At 37.0% G+C, this 20,950-nt stretch overlaps 1 long non-coding RNA gene across 1 annotated transcript in view; it reads right to left on the bottom strand.

Moving 5' to 3' along the window:
- The window catches only part of LOC131998800 (uncharacterized), a 210,604-nt gene that overhangs the window by 65,767 nt on the left and 123,887 nt on the right, over positions 1–20,950 (bottom strand). Inside the window, exon 2 of the long non-coding RNA XR_009398871.1 lies at positions 18,107–18,146. This is a non-coding gene — a long non-coding RNA (uncharacterized LOC131998800). The remainder of the gene's footprint in view (positions 1–18,106; positions 18,147–20,950) is intronic.

The following is a 20,950-nucleotide window of genomic DNA, read 5'->3' as shown; positions in this document are numbered from 1 at the left end:
TGAAAAGTTGTTTTTGTTTTAATAAAATTAGATGGATACTTGGTGTTGTGGAGATCTTACGGAAGTATCTATAAGCAAACAGAATATGCTGAAGATACACAATCACCTATACCCCTGATTCTATAGGCCTTTGAAATATATGTAGTCACTACAGGGTATCAAAAGTTGGTTTAGTTTTCTTGTGTAAAGTTTTCTTGTTTAAAGCACTATGCTATGCCCTGGGCCACAGTGATGCCTACATGAGTATGGAGTCCAGAGAAGAAACCAGTTAAGCAATACTGTCATACAACAATGCGACTGTGATACAAGGTGTCAGGGATGTCCTTAGAAGGAATGTCTCCTCCAGAGGCAAGAGGCTGAAGTCTTTTTGATCAGGAAGCTAAGGTGAAAAAGAGTTAGAAGACAGCCAAGTGATAAAGGGATCTTAGTCAAGAAAGAGGGCAGAGCCCACGAAAAGTCCAGAAGTGAAGCCACACAGAAGGCTCAAGGGAATGAAAGGATTTCAGCATTTCCTGGGGAGTAGCAAGAAAAGTCCTCCAGCTAATGGCATTCCTGGGTTTGGTTTTGTTTTGTTGTTTTTGTTTTGCAGATTTTTCAAATTATCATAGTTCTCATTTTTGATGAAATGATAAGTGCAGTCTTTTTTATTTTGTAATGGGATCTTAGAATATATCCTGAAAACAGACATTCAAGTCAACCTGAAAATCTATGATTCTGACAAATATAAAGCATTAATCTTTTTCAAATGAGCAAAATGTGTATGTTGGCTATAAGCATGATTAATCAGAGAGACCCTACCCCCCCTCAAAAATATTACTCATACAAGTCCCATGAGAGAACCAGAGAGTAAGGAAGTCTACAAGTGAAATTTGAATAGTCTATTTTGTAAATGAAGTTGGGGAGAAACTTCATAATATAAATTTGATTTGAATTTATTATATAAAAAGATATCATATGAATAGACAAAAGTGCCACAAGGAAAGGGGGAAAAAAAAAAGTAGAGACGTAGATAACAGAAGTGGGGGAAGGTCCTAGGAGGGAAACATCAAGAGAGAAAAAATGTAAATATATTCTTTGAATTAGTATTAACAATGCGTTAGTCATCAGTTACCAAATGCAGATCAGATCATCATTAGCTCATCTTCTGTTCTTTTACTATGTCCAAAGTATTTTCCCAGTCTAAGTTTTATAACTCTCTAATATGACTTAATATCCAGTTTTATAAACAAGTAAAATGAGGTTCAAAGACTTTCTAAAACTAGCCTCAGTTACCCAGGTGCTTTCTGATCCCTAAGCCTGTATAAGGTATTCATCCCTGCTGGAAGAGACCATATCACGGAGAAGAGGGACTAATGAGATTATCTGAAGATGTGGCCTAAATACTTCTCTAAAATATACCACAAAAGGAAGAGAGCATGAATTTTTTATAAATCTTTTGGGGACATCCTTGACTGATTGGTGCAATATAGCATTCTTTGCTAAGACAAGCAAAGAATTTAATTCTCGCTTAATCCAATAGTCTTCACAGCTCACAGATTCTAACACTGGTCAGCTGTCTTGTACATATATACTGACAGTCACAAGGGAAGGTGGGTGAGAGTGAATGCAAATAAGCAGTTTCCTCATTTCAGTTCAAAGCCGGGAGGGAGGCCAAAAGCCTCTTTCTGTGTAGAGAATTAAGTGTAGTGACCATGGTCACAGCCCCCTTCAGACTCAGTATCCAAGTCCCTCATTCTCAATATACCCCCAGAAGTTCTGATTCAACTAATCCTGATTTAACCAAGCACTGATAATTTTTAAATCTCTTCACCATGCTAAAATGCATCCAGGGTTGAGAGCCACTGAATCAAGTCAATCAAGATAATCCCTTTTCCATATAGCCAGTGATTGCTTCAGGAATGGGTGTGAGACTCAACACTGGCCCATGAAACAGAAGAGATATATTCCACATGAACGTTGGAAAAATTTTCCTAGGTCTTAAAAATAGAAATCAAGGAAAAATGCTTTTCTTCTTTTGGACTCTATCATGTCTGGAATTGATACACAGAACCACAGCAAACATCTTGGGATTCTAAGAAAAACAACTATAAGACAAAAATGTTGAGGACAAGAAAATGAAAAGATTAAGGAAAGAAGGTCCTGATGATATTACTAATGTCTGGGATCCATCTTACCTCTGTACTTTTTAATTATGAAAAATAATAGATCCCTTTATTGTTTTAAGCCTATTTAAGTGAGGGTCACCTATTTCTTGTCCCCAAAATCATCATTACTGATCTTGCACATAATACTGATGACTATATCTCATATTTGAGAGACCAAATAATCCTGACAGTATATTAAAAAGTTACCGCAGGGGCACCTGGGTGGCTCAGTGGTTGGGCTTCTGCCTTCGGCCCGGGTTGTGATCTCTGGGTCCTGGGTTTGAGCCCCACGTCTGGCTCTCTGCTCGATTGGGAGCCTGCTTCCCCTCTCCCTCTGTCAAATAAGTGGTTAAAATCTTAAAAAAAAAAAGTTATCTCAGTTTTTAATATTCTTGCTCAAGATTAATTGTATCATTGTTATCAACATTTTGCATATCAAGTCTAAAAAATAGAATAAACCATTTTTTCTGAGTTTATTCCAATATGCCCATCTAGCCCAGTCCAATTCCTAAAACCATAATAACTACAAGTAGTTACAAGAACCTACTAAAATAACTAATCTTGCATTTTCCTCATTTGTTTGTTCAGATAGTCCACAAACACCATTTTTTTTTTTTTAATAGACCAGATGCCATGCTTCTGTTAGGACACACACATTTTAAACTACTTTTTTTTTTTTTTTAAGATTTTATTTATCTATTTGACACAGAAAGAGATCATAAGTAGGCAGAGAGGCAGGCAGAGGGAGAGGGGGAAGCAGGCTCCTTGCTGAGCAGGATCCTCATTGCTGAGCAATGAGGGGCTGGATCCCAGGACCCTGAGATCATGACCTGAGCCAAAGGCAGAAGCTTAACCACTGAGCCAACCAGGGCCCCCAGGACACACACATTTTAAAAAATGTTACCTACTCTGGCGAAGCTACAGTCTAGTCAGAGAAACATATATATTAATAGGTAATTGTAATATAATGTGATTAATTTATCATAGAAACTAAAAATATAACTTTTGTAAAAGAGCCAAGGCAGGTTTGCAAGCATGCAAAAAGAGAGAGAGAGACACTTATTAATTCTTACTTTTACTAAATCTCCAAATGTCTCTGCTTATAAACAACTTCAATAGCTCCGAAGAAAATAGGAAAACATAAATAAAAAGTGAAAGCTCAGTGGCCAAGACAAATAAAGGACAAAAATGAAATACCTCAATTGTAGAGTTAGAAGTCTAATTTCAAAACAATATAAAAGTACTGAAACTTTGACAGATGGATTTTTTTTTTTAAACATCAGGGGAAGTTGTTCTCAAAACTGAATATTTTGCAAGACTATTTTATTTGAAGCAGAAGGGCACTAATGAAATTGCCTTTTCAGAAAGTCATAAATAAAAGCAAAATATCCCTATATCCTTAGGTATCAATTTTCCACATCAATCATCTGTTTTGCTAGAAAACTAGCATTGCTCTATAGTGTTTTTCCCATTCTCCAGTAATCTTGATTTTGCATAATATGACTTCAGAAACAACTGTCAAAAAATGCAACTGATTTGATTATACCCAGATTTCTAACTCCAACTAAATAAGCATTTTATAGAAAAAGTACATTTTATAAAGCTTCAATGTTTTCTTCTATTTTTCTTCTCATTTATAATAGGAAAAATATTGACCATGGGAAAAAATAATAGATGTATTTGGCTTTCAGATGCAGGTGCTCTTTGATATAATTTTAGATCCTAATATATGAATCCCAAAATCCTCTTGTCAGTTCATGAAAATATTTGATCAGACAATTGAGTCTAAGCAATAAAATGGCCTCTGTATTTTAACAGCACTTAATATCCCAATATCCTGCCTAATTTTATAGCTTTATAGGATTAAAAAATAGTATCCTGAATCTATTTGGTTATTCTAACCTAAAAAATAATAATTTTAACATAGATTGACTGGTTGCCATTTCAAAATTTATGCTGCATTTGAAAAACACTTTTTTGCCTGAGTATGTGTCCTAGAGAAAATTTGATTATTTAATGTCATCTGATATTCTTCCGGGGGGTGGGGGGGAATGGCTAGAGAATTTGATTCTCCAACTACAAATTCTTTTACTGCAATCCTTCTCTTCCTAAAATCATAATTCTGAACCTTTAGAAAGACCAAAGAGGATTTATACCTTGGGCCTGATAAGGATGATTTGCAATTAACCCAGCCAATCTTCTGAGTACCTGGATTGATATTCAGGTCTTGAGGAATCTAGCAAGGCTACAAGCTAGACTATTGAAGTTGTCCTAAATTTCTTTTATCTGAAAGATTCAATTAGGTTTATGACAAATCCATTAAATGCAGGAAATAAACTCCATTCTGAGGCTGTCAGAAAAGGAACAGAGGATAAGCTAGTTCAGGGAGCCTTGGGCATGCCTGACACTAGTCCAATCTCATTGTCAGGTGATGGTCCCAGGAGTTGTATGGACTCAACCACTGATTGGCAGCTCATTGGTGGATGGATCTTGCAGTGTAGGAACAGTATAATACTAGAGCTTCAGGGATGATGGGTATAACTCTATCATCAACTCACTACTCATTTTATATAGTTCTGTGTATTTTCAACTCTGCAAAACAAGGATCAGCTAGTAGCTTCCTTCACACTGCACAGAGACTCTGTACTATTAACTTTCATGACAGACAATAGGTTATGTCCTGTATTTGCCTTTAAAGATACTTGATACCAAATAATTCGTGATTTAAAAGTTTTTGACATTCAATTTTTAATAAGTATTTTCCATTGAAACCAAAGTTTTAACATGGTTTGTGTTGTTTTCTAAAAATTCTATTTAGTAGCCCACACACCATTATCCCTGGTAAATAAACCACCTTATACACAGAACTATTTTTTGAAATAATATGAACAGCTCAAACCTTACCCTTCCAAACACATACACCCACACACACCCCTCTGTTGTCAAGAAGTCCCAAGAGTCCAGAATAAGAATCTTCAAATATTCACCGAAACTGGCCAAAGAATATATTTTTAATTTTTATATTGTTTATGTATTCATAGTTATATAGAATATTTATGTCAAAAAATCGAAACAGTTTTATACGTTACTATATCTCTCTTTCTAGTGTCTTGTGAATTGGCAGAACCACTTTATAGTAAGAGAATTATGCTGAAAACATAGTATTAAGGTTCAGATATTTTAGGAAATCCCCACCCCCACTCCCACTCTACCCAGGAAGAGGTAAGATTCCTAGTAATTTTCAGTACATTTCACTGCTGGAATCCCAGTCCCACTCTTTTTCAGCCCAAGGCTCTGTGTCAGGACCCCACACAACAGTTTTCCAGTCCTTTCCACCAGAGCAGCATAGCCGTAGCTCTTGCATGCTGCTCTGGTTTTCATTTCCCTCTTCAATTCCAGCAGCTAGGGATTTCTGTTTCTTTCTTGCATACCCAGTTATGAATTTAAGGACATTAAAAAATTATTTCATTCAGCATTTCCAGGCCACAAATTTGGAGGATCTTTGTATTATTTTTGTTAACTTGATTTCAAAAAAGAAATGGTGTTCTACCATGTTAATGCATCACTTCCACAACTGGAAAAAAAAAAGTGATTTTATAAAAGGAACATGTTTCAGTATATTGCCTGATGGCTTCTCATTTAAACTTTAACTTAGATTTTTTTGAATAAACAGAAAAGCCAAATATTTCTCATTTAATATTAAAAAGCATCAATATTTTTTAAACATACATAATAACCTACAAATGATGTAAAAATAAAAAAAAAATCCACATTTATCAATGGACTGATTCTTAGCTCTAATGGTCCATCTAACTCCCTGATCCCACATTCTTCTGATTCTACTGCTGAGGTCACATAGCTCTCACTCGTCACACCAAACCTCTTCACATTGCCAAGTGAAGACCTTGGCTCTGCGAAGTTTCCTTTCTTTTCTTGTTTTTTGTTTTTGTTTTATTTAAGATTTTTATTTATTTGTCAAAGAGGGAGGGAGAGAAAGAAATGACCGGCAGGCAGAATAGCAGGCAGAGGGAGAAGTAGGCTCTCACTGAACAAGGAGTCCAACGTGGGACTTGATCCCAGGACCCAGAGATTATGACCTGAGCCAAAGGCAGACACTTAACCAACTACTGGTTCTGGTAAGTTTCAACACTGGTCCCCCTCTGACCTTCTCTCCTAAATTCCCATCTCCCATTGCACAGTCTAATTCCCCCTGGCTAAGACCTTGCTAATAGCCCAGGATAAGCTTCTAAATCTATGAATAGATCACATATCTGCCATCAGATGCCCCTGATACAATACTCTATTCCAATCTCCATGTCCACTGATGACTCTTTTTAACCTACTCAAGCTGGACTTTTTTTTTTTCTTTCCAAATTTCTGTCTAATATAATTAACAGCAGAGCAGCATTAAATAATAAATAAACCAGAGCAGCATTAAATAATCTAATTAACATATAATGTAATACTGGTTTCAGGAGTAGAATTTAGTGATTCATCACTTACATACAATACCCAGTGCTTATCATAAAAAGTGCCCTACTTAATACCATCACCCATCTGGCCCCTTCCCCACCCACCTCCCTCCATAAACTCTATTTGTTCACTATTAGTAAGAGTCTATGATTCACTTCCCTCTTTTCCCCTCTTCCCCTATGTTCATCTGTTTTGTTTCCTAAATTCCACATGTGAATGAAATCATACAGTATTTGTCTTTCTCTGACTTCTTTTGCTTAGCATAATATATTATAGCTCCATCCATGTTGTTGCAAATGGCAAGATTTCATTCATTTTGATGGCTGAGTAATATTCGTGTGTGTGTGTGTGTGTGTGTGTACACTACCTCTTCTTTATCCATTCATCAGTCAATAGACACTTCGGCTCTTGTTTGGCTATTGTTGAAAATGCTGCTATAAACATCAGGATGCATGTACCACTTCAAACCTACATTTTTTTATCCTCTGGGTAAATACCTAGCAGTGCAATTGCAGATCATAGGGTAGTTCTATTTTTGACTTTTTGAAGAACCTCAATCCTTTTATTTCTGAAATGATTCTTAGAGAAGTCCTTATCCCTCGAGAGTCTGGCATGTCTCACATATATGACTAGCCTCCCAGCACAGCCTACCTGGTCTGGCTCAACTAATGAACTCCACAGCCCTCCTCAAGCAAACATTACTATGTCACTTCAAGCAAGGTACAATTTCTGAATCTGAAGTAAATGACATTTCAAAGTTGGCATTGTTCTACAAATATACTCCACAATAAAGCAAAAGGACACTACAAAAGGGAAAGGCAATTTTTTCTAACCAAAGGGAAGAGTCCTTTCTCACTGACAAAACTGCTGACATCTAAAATTATTAACTCAAAGTAGAAAAAAAAAAAAAGAATTAAAGTCAGAGTTAGAAGAATGAGGGTTTGATCTGGGCTCTGCCCCTTGCTGGCCACAAAACATCAAAATGTAACCTCACAGAGTCTTGGTTCCATGATCTCCCTAAGATTCAGGCAGGGAAATTTTTGAATAAGATAACGCATGTGAAAATAGATGTATAAAAGTTAATGTGTCAAATTAATGTAAAGTATGATATCATTGACACAGTTATTACTAGATCTCTTGGTCAGGGAAGAAAATTCATGAAACATATGCAAAATTTTCTCTAAATCTAAAAAGTTGGCTGTATTCAACAAAGAATAACCTCACCCCTTTAATTATGGATGGATAAATCTATATGTTTTTAAAATTAGGTAAAATAGGAAAGAGCTCATAAGCCAGAGATTCTCACATCTAATGCTCACCTAAAATTAGATTAACTTTAGCCTAAAATGTACATTTCTTTCCTCTATACTTTCAAACTATCTCCAGCAAAGGAATAAAATTGTGGTTAAAATGGGTGATACTGTATGGTTATTTCACATTGAATGAATGACTGAAAGAAATACAGTAGATGATTTGATCCACCAACCCAAATTAACTTTAAAATCTCTCTGCAGTTTCAAAGGGGTCTTCAGTCTGAACTTGAGCATAGTAAGAGAAATTCATCACTGTGACAAAGCCACTCCATGATTCATTACTTTGAAATGGACTGCCTCACCCCAAAACTTCTACCATAAAAAGCTAACCTAATGGAGGGGAGGGAATGAGGAAATAACTGAACAAGAAAACATACACTTTTAAATTATACAGATGTGTCCATTAAAACAACCCCACCCAAATATTATAGCAGCTCCGAAAAGTGATGTCATGATTGGATTACATAAACAAATGTTTTCGTTTGGAGACTCAAAGTGCTACAAATGTGAAAGCAGAATTGAATGTACAGGAGATTAAAAAAAAAAAAAAAAAACTTTCACTGAATCAAAAAATTAACAGTTTAAAGACAAAGCAAATCTAACCCCCCCCCCAATTTGTTTCCCCATGTCTCCTTGTCTTGGTAAACATCCTATAATTTCAAATATTCTTTTTGTCGTATGGGTTTTTTTTTTAAGATTTTATTTATTTATTTGGCAGACAGAGATCACAAGTAGGCAGAGAGGCAGGCAGAGAGAGAGGGGGAAGCAGGCTCCCCGCTGAGCAGAGAGCCCAATGCGGGGCTCGATCCCAGGACCCTGGAATCATGACCTGAGCTGAAGGCAGAGGCTTTAACCCACTGAGCCACCCAGGTGCCCTGTGGTATTGTTTTGATTTCTTTTGCTATTTCAGTCATTATTCTTTGGACACAATCCAGATTATGTCTGTCATTTAAAATCCAGTGCTCAAAAATGAAACAAAAACTTCAAAAGTCGCATAATTGGTAAACTTTGTATTTTCATTCCTAGGTAGCAACATACTTTTGTTCATGCAGTCTAGGATTGTGTTATTGTTATTTGTGATTACATACTCCTAATTCATGTTGCGCCTCCTGGTAATTAAAACTCCTTAATCTTTCTCACACATCCTTTTTTATATAGCCTACATATAGCACTTGTTCATTTGAGTATGGGGATATGTATTCATGGCCTTAAACGTATTCCTGATAATATTTTAATATGACAAATGTCCTGTCATAAAATAACATGAATATTAGGGTTGAAGGATAGGGCAAGGGTATAAGTGTTGCTCTCTGCCATCAATCAAGATCCTGTCATGCAATATCTATCTTCTGTCATCTAGCTTATTCTATTAGCAAATTTGATGATTTAGATTTCTATACCCAAATCCAAGTAGTTAACAACAATTTTGAGCACTTACCATGTGTTAGTGGTTAGATAACTGCTATACATGATCTATCCCACTCAGTCTTCACAGGAACCCAGTGAGGCAGATACTATTACTATATCCATTTTAAAGATGAAGAAACTGTAGCTTGTAAAGATTCAGTAACCTACCCAAGGCCTACCCAAGGTTATACTCTAATAAACAGTGGAAGCAGGATGTGAGTTTAAACAGTATAAGCCCTAGTCAATGTAATTATATTATACCACAGTGCTTCTGTCTGTCATTAAAAAAACGAATATAATAGACTCAAGGACAGAATCCTAAGTTATACCTTTATGAAAACTGCCTGATGACACTGACACACTGAGTAATCCTCCTTGGATATAGCCTTTCAAACATTCACCTAGTATCAGTAACACTTAGTCATTCACCATCTTTACACAAAGGTATCTTGAAAGACTTGGCCAATGTCTTGCTTAAACCCAAATACACTACTTTGTGCATTCCTCTGACTTACAGGTCTAGTAACCGCACAAAAAAGAGAGCTGGATTACTTTGATAATATTTCTTCTTTTTTTTAATATTTTATTTATTTGACAGACAGAGATCGCAAGTAGGCAGAGAGGCAGGCAGAGAGACAGGGAGAAGCAGGATCCCTGCTGATGCAAGAGCCTGATGTGGGGCTGGATCCCAGGACCCTGAGATCATGACCTGAGCTGAAGGCAAAGGCTTAACCCACTGAGCCACCCAGGCACCCCAATAATATTTCTTCTTAATAAACATACTAGCATCTAGGAATCATGGTTTCCTTTACTAGCTATTCACCAACCATTTCTTTAAGTATTAATTCTAAAATCTTACCTACCATCATTTACTTGCTCAGACTATAGTTTATGAGAAATTTCTTGTCCCTTAAGAAAAATTAAGGAACATTTACCTGTCTTCATTCTTCCAACACTAATCCCATGTCTTTCAATGAAAAATTTTGAAGAGAGCAGAAAACCTTTGCCAGTCTGTTTGAAATTTCTTGTGCTTTAAAGCACTACATGACTGGGAGTATAGTTAATTTTGTGTCAGCAGTACATAAAATATGTGTTTTGAAGTAATAAAAAGATGGCAATGAAAACTATAAAGTTCATGTTTGTAAAATAAAGTAATGAAAAGTAAATTATTCTTCCATCTGAAGTAAATTCATGTAATTCCCTTCTATAAAACCTATGCTTGAAAGTAAGTGCTTATGGCACATTCAAGCTATTGATTTCTGCAAGTTAATAATTTCTACTAGTGGTATACAATTCCTAGATGGCTGGTAAAACATCTGTCAGCCTATGTCATGTTCCAAAAAGTCAGTCAGTGGGTCAATAAAATTCGTGAGTGTCTTTGGTGTGGAGACCATTCCAGAAGATGCAGTAGGGAAATGTAAAGTAAAGAAATGTATAAATTGATTAAGGGACCAATGAATCTCAATGATAGATCTCTGGATAAGAAAACAGAGAGTAAAATTTAGAGCTATTTAATGTTCCTCTTGGAACAGACACCAACTTTTCCTGAAATGACAAGTTAGTTTAAATCTATATATTCTCACTTACATTTCTCCTGATAATGGAAAAACATGTTTTAAAAGATGTCATATTTTACTGTAGTCATATATCCTATACCTTTTGGGTTTTAAGCTCTTTCTTCAAGCATAAGGATGTTTACTGAATAACTGAGGGAGTGGCAAGATGTCTTCGAAATCACCCCTTGTGTCATTCCAACAGAGAAGACAGTGTGGGAGGTACACCCAGGGGAATGCACCAGGCACTCACTTCAAAAGCAGATGTAGAAAGAATAAGAAAGGGCACTTAACATTTGGTAGCAGGATTCTGAGAACCCAAGGGATCATGATCATATTTCAAGACAACTCTCAGTAAACACAGAAATGAAGATTAAGAAAACACAGGCTGGTATAAAACAAGAAATATGAAATGAATAGTATCTGGACAAAGCAAGGAGAGAAATCGAGATCTTAATGAAACTGTTATTTCTTAAGCCAGATCTGGGTAAGTGGTCTGATTCAGACTGTTCTGAATGCAATAGATTAGTCTCTAAATGGAGCCATGGGAAGGAAAAAAAAAATTGATGTGAGTCATCAAAACCTTATTGGTAAAGTTATTTCAACACAGCTTTTAATTGTCTTCATTAAAAAAAAAAATCCTCCAGATATAACATAAAAAGACATGAATCAGGTTGTTACTAAATGATATCACTAATAATATCTGGGTCCTAACAGAATGTTGCTGGCTTAAGTTTACTTTTTCTGGGGCGCCTGGGTGGCTCAGTCATTAAGCATCTGCCTTAGGCTCGGGTCATGATCCCAGGGTCCTGGGATCGAGCCCCGCGTTGGCCTCCCTGCTTGGCAGAGTCTCTTCTCCTTCTCCCCTCTCCCTGCTCCTTTACCCTCTCTCACTGTGTCTCTCTGTCAAATAAATAAATAAAATCTTTTAAAAAAAAAAGTGTACTTTTTTCTCTCACTGTAGAAATTAAAGGCCCCAAAACACTACGAGAAGATCATTGAAATACCAAGGGTATGTGAACCCTCGCACCCCATATACTTACAACATAAAACCTCAATAATATGATTAATCAGCAGATAATCAAATGTTTTCAGATTCTCATTCACTTTTATGTGACGTCTACTTCAAAATCTCCCAGAATGTGCTTAAATGCACTTTATCCCAGACCAAGAACTATGGAAACAGAATCTCCAATGGCAGAGCCTAGGGATCAAAGTTTGAAACTGTGCTGTCAGGCTAGGCTTTGCTATTTACTTGCCCTGTGACCTTGGGCAAGTCTCATCATTACTTCTCTAAGCCTCAGCTCCCTCAGGCACAAAGCAGTGTATAGAGTAGTGCCTCCTCCTAAGGTTGCTGGGAGCACTGCACAAGATCGTGCTCATAAAATACACAGCACGATGCCTGCACCCACTTAGCGCCAAGGGAAATGAGAGAGTTATAATTAGCAAATGCCACAGGGAGTTACTGATAGAAGACAGCATCACTTCGGTTCCCCCTCCCCTCCCAGTAAAATCATCACCAGGAACAATCATTAACACTTAGACATTATTATTAAATACTATGTGCTAAACGAGTCCAGAATACTTTACATATGCCAATATATTCACAATAAACTCAGGATTATATCTATTGCACAGAAGCAAACCTACCAAATCTTCATAGTTGACAATGCCAGAGCTTTTCATTCCACCGAGACAGGAGATTCAAAGCCAACAGCCTGCCTCTGAATCCCAAAGATGTATTTGTATCCCAGACTTTTACTATTTAATAAATATCCTATGTCTTCAAAATAAAGAACATTTTCCTTTTGAAGGAAAAAAACATTTCCTTACAACTCTCAAGGGTAAGATTTCTGAGTGTGTGACAACTAATATTAAAATGTTGATTATCTTTTCACACTCTTATTTAGAGTCCATGAGAACATCCTGAATAAGAAGTTTCACTGGCAAGACTGTCTTGATTAAGATCTCATGGGTAGATCTTATCCTCAAATTTGTTGTGCTTCAGAGTATGAGGTGACTGGCAGTGTAGCTAATTTTGTGTCAGCAGTACATAAATGTGTGTTTTGAAGTAATAAAAAGATGGCAAAAACACTTGTTTTCAGATAAAAACAGTTGTTCACAACTGAAATTCATTATCTGGGAATTTCCTTCTCAAGCTATTTTCACAAACAAGATCATTTTGGGCCAATAAGTGAGTCAATAATATTTATTGAGCACCTGCTAAATGGATGTGTCTGGAAGGGCATATTTGTTCAGTCCTTTGTAATTAGATTGCAGTCCTGGTGATTCAGAAAGAAGAAAAAAGAAACCCTTTTCCCACTCAATAACTTAACATTTCTTTTTTAATTTAAATTTTAGGAAGCTAACATGGAGTGCAATATTGGTTTCTGAAATAGAATTAAGTGATTCCTCACTTACATACAACGCCCAGTGCTCATCATAACAGGTGTCCTCCTTAATTCCCATCACCCGTCTAGCCCAACCCCCATCCACTTCCTGCCATCAACCCTCAGTTTGTTCTCTTTTGCTGAAAGTCTCGTATGATTTGCTTCCCTCTCTCTTTTTACCTCTTCATCTGTTTTCTTTCCTAAATTCCAAGTATAAATGAAACCACATGGTATTTGCCTTTCTCTGACTGACCTATTTTGCTTAGTATAACACATACTAGCTCCATTCATGCTTTTGTAAATGGCAAGATTTCATTCTTTTTGACAGTTGAGTAATATTCTCTCTCTCTCTCTCTCACACACACACACACACACACACACACACACACACACACACACACTCTTCTTTGTCCATTCATCGGTTGATAAACATTTGGACTCTCTCCATAGTTTTGCTATTGTTGATAATGCTGCTATAAATATCAGGGTGCATGTATCCCTTCAAATCTGTATTTTTCTATCCTTTGGGTAAATACCTAGTAGTGCAATTGGATTTTAGGGTAGTTCTATTTTTAACATTTTGAGGAACTTCCATACTGTTCTCCAGAATGGCTACGTCATCTGCATTCCCACCAACATTGCAAACAGGTTCCCCTTTCTCTGCATCTTTACCAATACCTATTTTTTTGTAATGTTAACTTTAGCCATTTTAACAGGTATAAGATGGTATCTCATTGTGGTTTTGATTTGTATTTCCCTGATGATGAGTGATGTTGAACATCTTTTCATGTTTCTGTTAGCCACCTGGATGTCTTTTCATGTCTTCTGCGTGTTTCTTACCAGGGTTGTTTGGTTTTTGGGTGTTGAGTTTGATAAGTTCTTTGTGGATTTTAGATATTAAACCTTTATCAGATATGTTGTTTGGAAATATCTTCTCCCATTCCATAGGCTTTTAGTTTTGTTAATTGTTTTCTTTGCTGTGCAGAAGATTTTTATCTTGATGAAGTCCCAATAGTTCATTTTTGCTTTTGTTTCCCTTGTCTCTGGAGACATGTCTGGTAAAAAGTTGCTATGGCTGATATCAAAGAGGTTTCTGCCTGGATTCTCCTCTAGGATTTTGATGGATTCCTATTTCACATGTAGCTCTTTAGTCCATTTTGAGTTTATGTTTGTCTATGGTATAAGAAGGTGGTCCAGTTTCATTCTTCTACATGTGGCTGTCCAGTTTCGCCACCATTTGTTGAAGAGACTGTCTTTTTTCCATTGGATATTCCTTTTTGCTTTGTTGAACATTAGTGGATTGTGTAGCTGTGAGTCAGTTTCTTGGTTCTATATTCTGTTCCACTGCTCTATGTGTCTGTTTTTGAGCCAGTACCATACTGTCTTAATGACTAGAGTTTTGTGATATAACTTGAAATCCTGAATTGTAATCCCCCATTTTTGTTTTCCTTTTTCAGAATGGCTTTGACCATTCAGGATCTTTTGTAGTTTCATACGAATTTTAGGATTGTTTGTTCTAGCTCTGTGAAAAATGCCAGCGGTATTTTGATTGGGATTGCAGTAAGTGGGTAGATCACTTTGTAGTATTGGCATTTTAACAATATTTGTTTTTTCCCCTCCATGAGAATTGAAAGTTTTCAATTTCTTTGTGTCCTTTTCAATTTCTTTCATCAGTGTTTTATAGTTTTCAGAGTACAGATCTTTCACCTCTTTAATTAGATTTATTCCTGGGTATCCTATTTTTGGTGTAGTTGCAAATGGGATTGATACCTTGATTTCTTTTTTTATTGCTTCATTATTGGTGTATAGAAATGTACATTGATTTTATATCCAGCAACTTTGCTGAATTCATGTATGAATTCTAGCAATTTTTTGGTGGAGTCTTGTGGGTTTTCTACTTACGGTATGATGTCATCTGCAAATAGTGAAAGTTTGACTTCTACCTTCCCCATCTAGATGCCTTTTATTTATTTTTATTTTCTGACTGCTAAAGCTAAGACTTTCAGTGCTATGTTAAATAGCAGTAATGAGAGTTGACATCCTTCTCTTGTTCCTGACCATTAGGAAAAGGCTCTCATTTTTTTCCCTACTGAGGATGATATTAGCTGTGTTTCTTTCATATATGACCTTTAAGAGGTATGTTCCATCTATCCCTACTGTGTTGAGGGTTTTTATCAAGAAAGGATGCTGTATTTTATGAAATCTTTTTTGCCTCTTTTTATAGGATCATATGGTTCTTATCTTTTCTCTTATTAATATGGTTTATCATATTGATTTGCAAATATTGAACCATCCCTGCAGCCTAGGAATAAATCTCACTTGATCGTGAATGATTCTTTTAATGTACTGTTGAATTTGATTTGCTAGTATTTTATTGAGAATTTTTGCATCCGTGTTCATCAGGGATATTGGCCTATAATTCTTTCTAGTGGGATCTTTGTCTGGTTTTGGAATCAAGGTAATGCTGGCTTTGTAGAAGGAGTTTGGAAGTTTTCCTTCCATTTCTGCTTTTTGGAACAATTTGAGAAGACTAGGTATTAACTCTTTTTTTAAGGTTTGGTAGAATTACCCTGGGAAGTCATCTGGAAGGATTTTTATTTGTTGGAAGATTTTTTATTATGGATTCAATTTCTTTGCTGGTTATGGGTCTGTTCAAATTTTCTATTTCTTCCTATTTCAGTTTTGGTAGTTTGTAAGTTTCTAGGAATTTGTTCATTTCTTCCAGGTTGCCCAGTTTGTTGGCATACAATTTTTCATAGTATTCTCTTATAATTCTTTTTCTGTGGTATTGGTTGTGATCTCTCTCATTTGTGATTTTATCTATTGGGGTCCTTTTTCAAGTGCACATGGAACGTTTTCCAGAATAGATTATATACTAGGTCAAAAATCAACCTTCAACATGTACAAATGATCAAAATAATCCCATGCATTTCTTTTAGACCATAATGCTATGAAACTGGAAGCCAACCACAAGAAAGAAATTGGAAAGAGAATTTTAAATTTTTATTGAGAAGTCTGGTTATGGATTTATCAATTTTATTAATTCTTTCAAAGAAGCAGCTCGTAGTTTCCTAATATGTTCGTTCTTTCTTTCTTTCTTTCTTTCTTTCTTTCTTTCTTTTTTGCTTCTATATAATTTATTTATGCTCTAATCTTATTTCCCTTCTTCTGGTGGCTTTAGGTTTCATTTGCTGTTCCTTTTTTAGATCCTTTAGGGGTAAAGTTAGATTGTGTATCTGAGACTTTTCTTGCCTCTTGAGGTAGGCCTGTGTTGCAATATACCTCCCTATTAGGACTGCCTTTGCTGTATTTTGCAGGTTTTAGACTGCATTTGCTTCCATGTTTGTTTGTTTTTTTTTAAATTCTTTAATTTCCTGGCTAACACATTTATTCTTTAGTAGGATGATCTTTAACCTCCATGTTTTTGAGGTCTTTCCAATTTTCTTCTTGTGGTTGGCTTCCAGTTTCATAGCATTGTGGTCTAAAAAAAATGCATGGGATTATCTTGATCATTTGTATGTGTTGAAGGTTGATTTTTGACCCAGTATATAATCTATTCTGGAAAACGTTCCATGTGCACTTAAAAAGAATATGTATTCTGTTGCTTTAGGATGAAATGTTCTGAATATATCTGTTCAGCCTATCTGGTCCAGTGTGTCAAAGCCATTGTTTCTTTGCTGACTTTCTGTTTAGACAATCAGTCCTTTGCTGTAAGTAGGGTTTTAAAGTCCCTTACTATTAATGTATTATCACCAATGAGTATATGTTTATTATTAATTGATTTATATATTGGGTACTCCCAAGTTCATGGCACAAGTATTTATAATTGTTAGATCTTCTTGATAGATGCCATTAAGATATAATGCCCTTCTTCATCTCTTGTTATAGTCTTTAAAACAAAACAAAAAACCTTAGTTTTTCTGCTAAAAGTATGGCTACTCTAGCTTTCTTTTAATGTCCATTAGCATGACAGATGGTGCTCCATCCCCTCACTTTCAATCTGGATGTGACTTTAAGTCTAAAATTAGTCTCTTATAAGCAGCATATAGATGGATATTGGTTTTTTAATCTGTTCTGATACCTTATGTCTTTTGGTTGGGGCATTTAGTCCATTTACAATCAGAGTGATTATTAAGAGATATGAATTTAGTGCCATTGTGTTACCTGTAGAGTTGGTGTTTCTGGTGATGTTCTCTGGTCCTTTCTGGTCTCTGTTGCTTTCAACTTTTTTCCACTCAAAGAGTCCCCCTTAAAATTTCTTGCAGGGCTGGTTTAGTGGTCATGAATTCCTTTAGGTTTTGTCTGGGAAACTGTCTCTCCTTTTGTAACCACTTTCCAGTTCTGCTGGATAAAGAATTCCTGGTTGCATATTTTCCCCATTCAGCATGTTGAATATTTCCTTCCACGCCTTTCTGGCCTGCCAAGGCTCTGTGGACAGATCTGCTATGAATCTGATCTGTTTTCTCTTGTAGGTTAAGAGCCTCCGTTTCTGTCTGAACGCTGTGTTCACCCTGCCCATGTCTGAGCCTTTTTATCTCAGGCACATGACCGAGATTCAAACCCAGATTTCCGCGACACACACAGCATGGACCTGCACTGTTCCTCTGGGGGAATGTCCCATCAAGTTTGCAGGCCCATCCCAGGAAAGCAGTCACAAAACCATAGTACAGTTTGCAGTTTATAACAGAAATTCACCACAAAGACCCACTGCTCTCAGCCAGCTTCCCAGCTCCTATGCCTGGGAACAGCACAGCACCTTGGTGCCATCCATTCTTCCTGTGACCCAGGGGATCCTCAGACCACCCTCTTACTCCTGGGATTCTTACCTTCTTTGGAACCTGAGCTTCTTTAATACAGGCACACCCCCTACAATAGAAAATTTAAAAGTTCAGATTCTGCATTCCCTAGCTTCTGATACTTTCTGGTAACCTCCATAAGCAGGCTCCCTCCCCACCACCTCAATCACAGCTATATCTCCTAAGTGAACTTTAGCACCTTCCTACCTTCTCAAAAGTGTTCATTTTTCTACTTGTAGACTTACAGTTTTTGTTGTTGTTGTTGTTTTAAAGATTTTTATTTATTTATTTGACAGACAGAGATCACAAGCAGGCAGAGAGAGAGAAGGAGGGGAAGCAGGCTCTTTGCTGAGCTGAGAGCCCGATGTGGGACTCGATCCCAGGACCCTGGGATCATGACCTAAGCTGAAGGCAGAGGCTTTAACCCACTGAGCCACCCAGGCGCCCCTAGACATACAGTTTTTATTCTGACAGAACCCCGATTGATTTCTTGGGTGTTCAGGATAATTTGATAACTACCCAGCTGTGTTCGAGAGACAAGGCAAGGTCGGGGTCCTCCTACTTCTTCACCAACTTAACTCTTCCTCTCCAATTTAACATTTCTTGATATAACTTTATATTGAGTCCTATAGTCTGTATTTTGTGATTTACTGACATTTTCTCTCTCTTTTCATTCAGGTGGTAGTAAGAAACTCTAGTTTTACAATTTTCTGGTGTTTTGTAGCATTTACGCTCTGTCAGTGCCATTTTTATTGTTACTTTTTTTTTTAATTTTTTTTTTTTAAAGATTTTATTTATTTATTTGACAGACAGAGATCACAAGTAGGCAGAGAGGCAGGCAGAGAGAGAGGATGGGAAGCAGGCCCCCTGCTGAGCAGAGAGGCCAACTCAATCCCAGGACCCTGAGGTCATGACATGAGCCGAAGGCAGTGGCTTAACCCACTGAGCCACCCAGGCGCCCTTATTGTTACTTTCAATAAGATTTTTAAAATTTATTTTTGTTTTAATCTAAGATTCAAAATATCTGAAAAACAGTAAAATGAAATAAATAATAATGGGTGAACAATAAAATAAAATGAAATGCCTTTTGTGGGCAAATGAAGGCTACCAATTTCAACAAGTGACTTCATAAGTCAGTCTTCTCTAGGATAAGGTGAATCATTTCCTGTAACTTCAGACTTGAATCACTTCTATATGCATTTAAAGGCTCTGGATATTATACCCAGTTTCTAGTCCCTTCTTGGTCATAAAAATTCTGGTTGAATGACTCCTTGGGTAAAGTGAAGCTCTATTTTGTTTTTTCCATTAGCTTCATTGGTTCCAAGAAAGATACTGAATATTTAATAGAGTTGGAATTAGCTGGAATGTGTGAATTAGCTTCAAGGACATTACTCAATGACGGGTCCCCAGGTGGGAATATCATTTGTAGGCAGCATAACTTTGCTGGGACATAAGTTGACTGAAGATGGCACAGAAAAATGCAGAATTAAAGTTGACACTACTTCCCTTTGCTACATCTCCTTTTTCCTCACTGGGCACAATGCAGTAGTCAGAACCTTTTCTCATTGAAGACACAGCTTTTAAAAAGGGCTGAGAGTGCTGCCTGACAGACCTGCTGTTCTGGAGCCCTGAGGTTTCCTTTTAGCTTTCACTTTCTTTCATATTAGAAAGGAACACTGAAGCAACAACTCAGGTGCTACAGCTCTCATTAGAATGTGCCAAATAGCAGTGGTTTAAAAAAAAAAAAAAAAAAAAAAAAAAGCTTGCATTTGAACCCCTAACCTGACAAATCTAATTTGCAAAACAAGTAAACCTAAGAGAACAGAAAGAGCTTTATGGTCTGAGAATGCATTCCACCAGTGACATTATTCCAGCTTACAGCCTGACCCTCTGTCTGTTGAAAGGTTTAACAAGTCAACAAACTAACCCTTAGTAATGTTTATATTCTGGAGGTACTTCTGCTAAAGAGGCTTGCTCTGAAAAATGCAAGGTATGTTAATAACTCAAACTAATTCATTCATGCTACAAGTATTTATTGAGACACCTAAACAATGAGACAGTGAACTGTGTGAAGCTCTGCAGGGCAGGGGGTAGGACAATCTCATAAAGAAAGATAATCATAAACCTGGCCTCACAGAACTTACAGTTTTGTGTGTGTGTGTGTGTGTGTGTTTTAAAAGATTTTATTTATTTATTTGACAGAGAGAGATCACAAACAGGCAGAGAGGCAGGCAGAGAGAGAGGAGGAAGCAGGCTCCCTGCTGAGCAGAGAGCCCGATGTGGGACTCGATCCCAGGACCCTGAGATCATGACCTGAGCCAAAGGCAGCGGCTTAACCCACTGAGCCACCCAGGTGCCCAGAACTTAACAGTTTTAAGTGGAAGACAAATCATCAATACTACAGGTTACAACAGTAATATATGATGAGTTTTATTACAGGAAAGTAAGTATAAAAGACCATGAGGACATACCTGAAGGATCTAATTTTCATCTTTAGGATCAGGAAAAGCGCCCCCAAGGGAGCGATATGAGCTAATCCCTGTGGGTTAAGCAGAGGTTACCCAATGTGTCAGATGTCCTCATGCACAATTCTAGATTCTCTCAACCTCACGCAGCTGTTGTTTCAGCCGCAGAAAGATGACCAGCTCTTGGCAGGTTCTGACCAACTTCAAGCAGTCGCACCCTCAGTTGCTTCACCTGCATGTCCCTCAACTCCCACAACAGGGCTTCCTTGCTGATCCCTCAGAACTCACTCTTTGAATACACACGTGCAACCTGAAGTGTGGGGGATTTATTTAATAGCACAGGAGGTGAAACATTGACAAGTGAAACAGGAAAGATCATGGACAAAGCCTTCCTTCTTCCCCAACCCAA

This window comes from Mustela nigripes, chromosome 13, assembly GCF_022355385.1.
Source record: "Mustela nigripes isolate SB6536 chromosome 13, MUSNIG.SB6536, whole genome shotgun sequence".
In the NCBI taxonomy this organism is placed as follows: Eukaryota; Metazoa; Chordata; class Mammalia; order Carnivora; family Mustelidae; genus Mustela; species Mustela nigripes.
The sequence above is the reverse complement of the archived record's forward strand: the minus strand, read 5'-3'. Positions and strand labels throughout refer to the sequence as shown.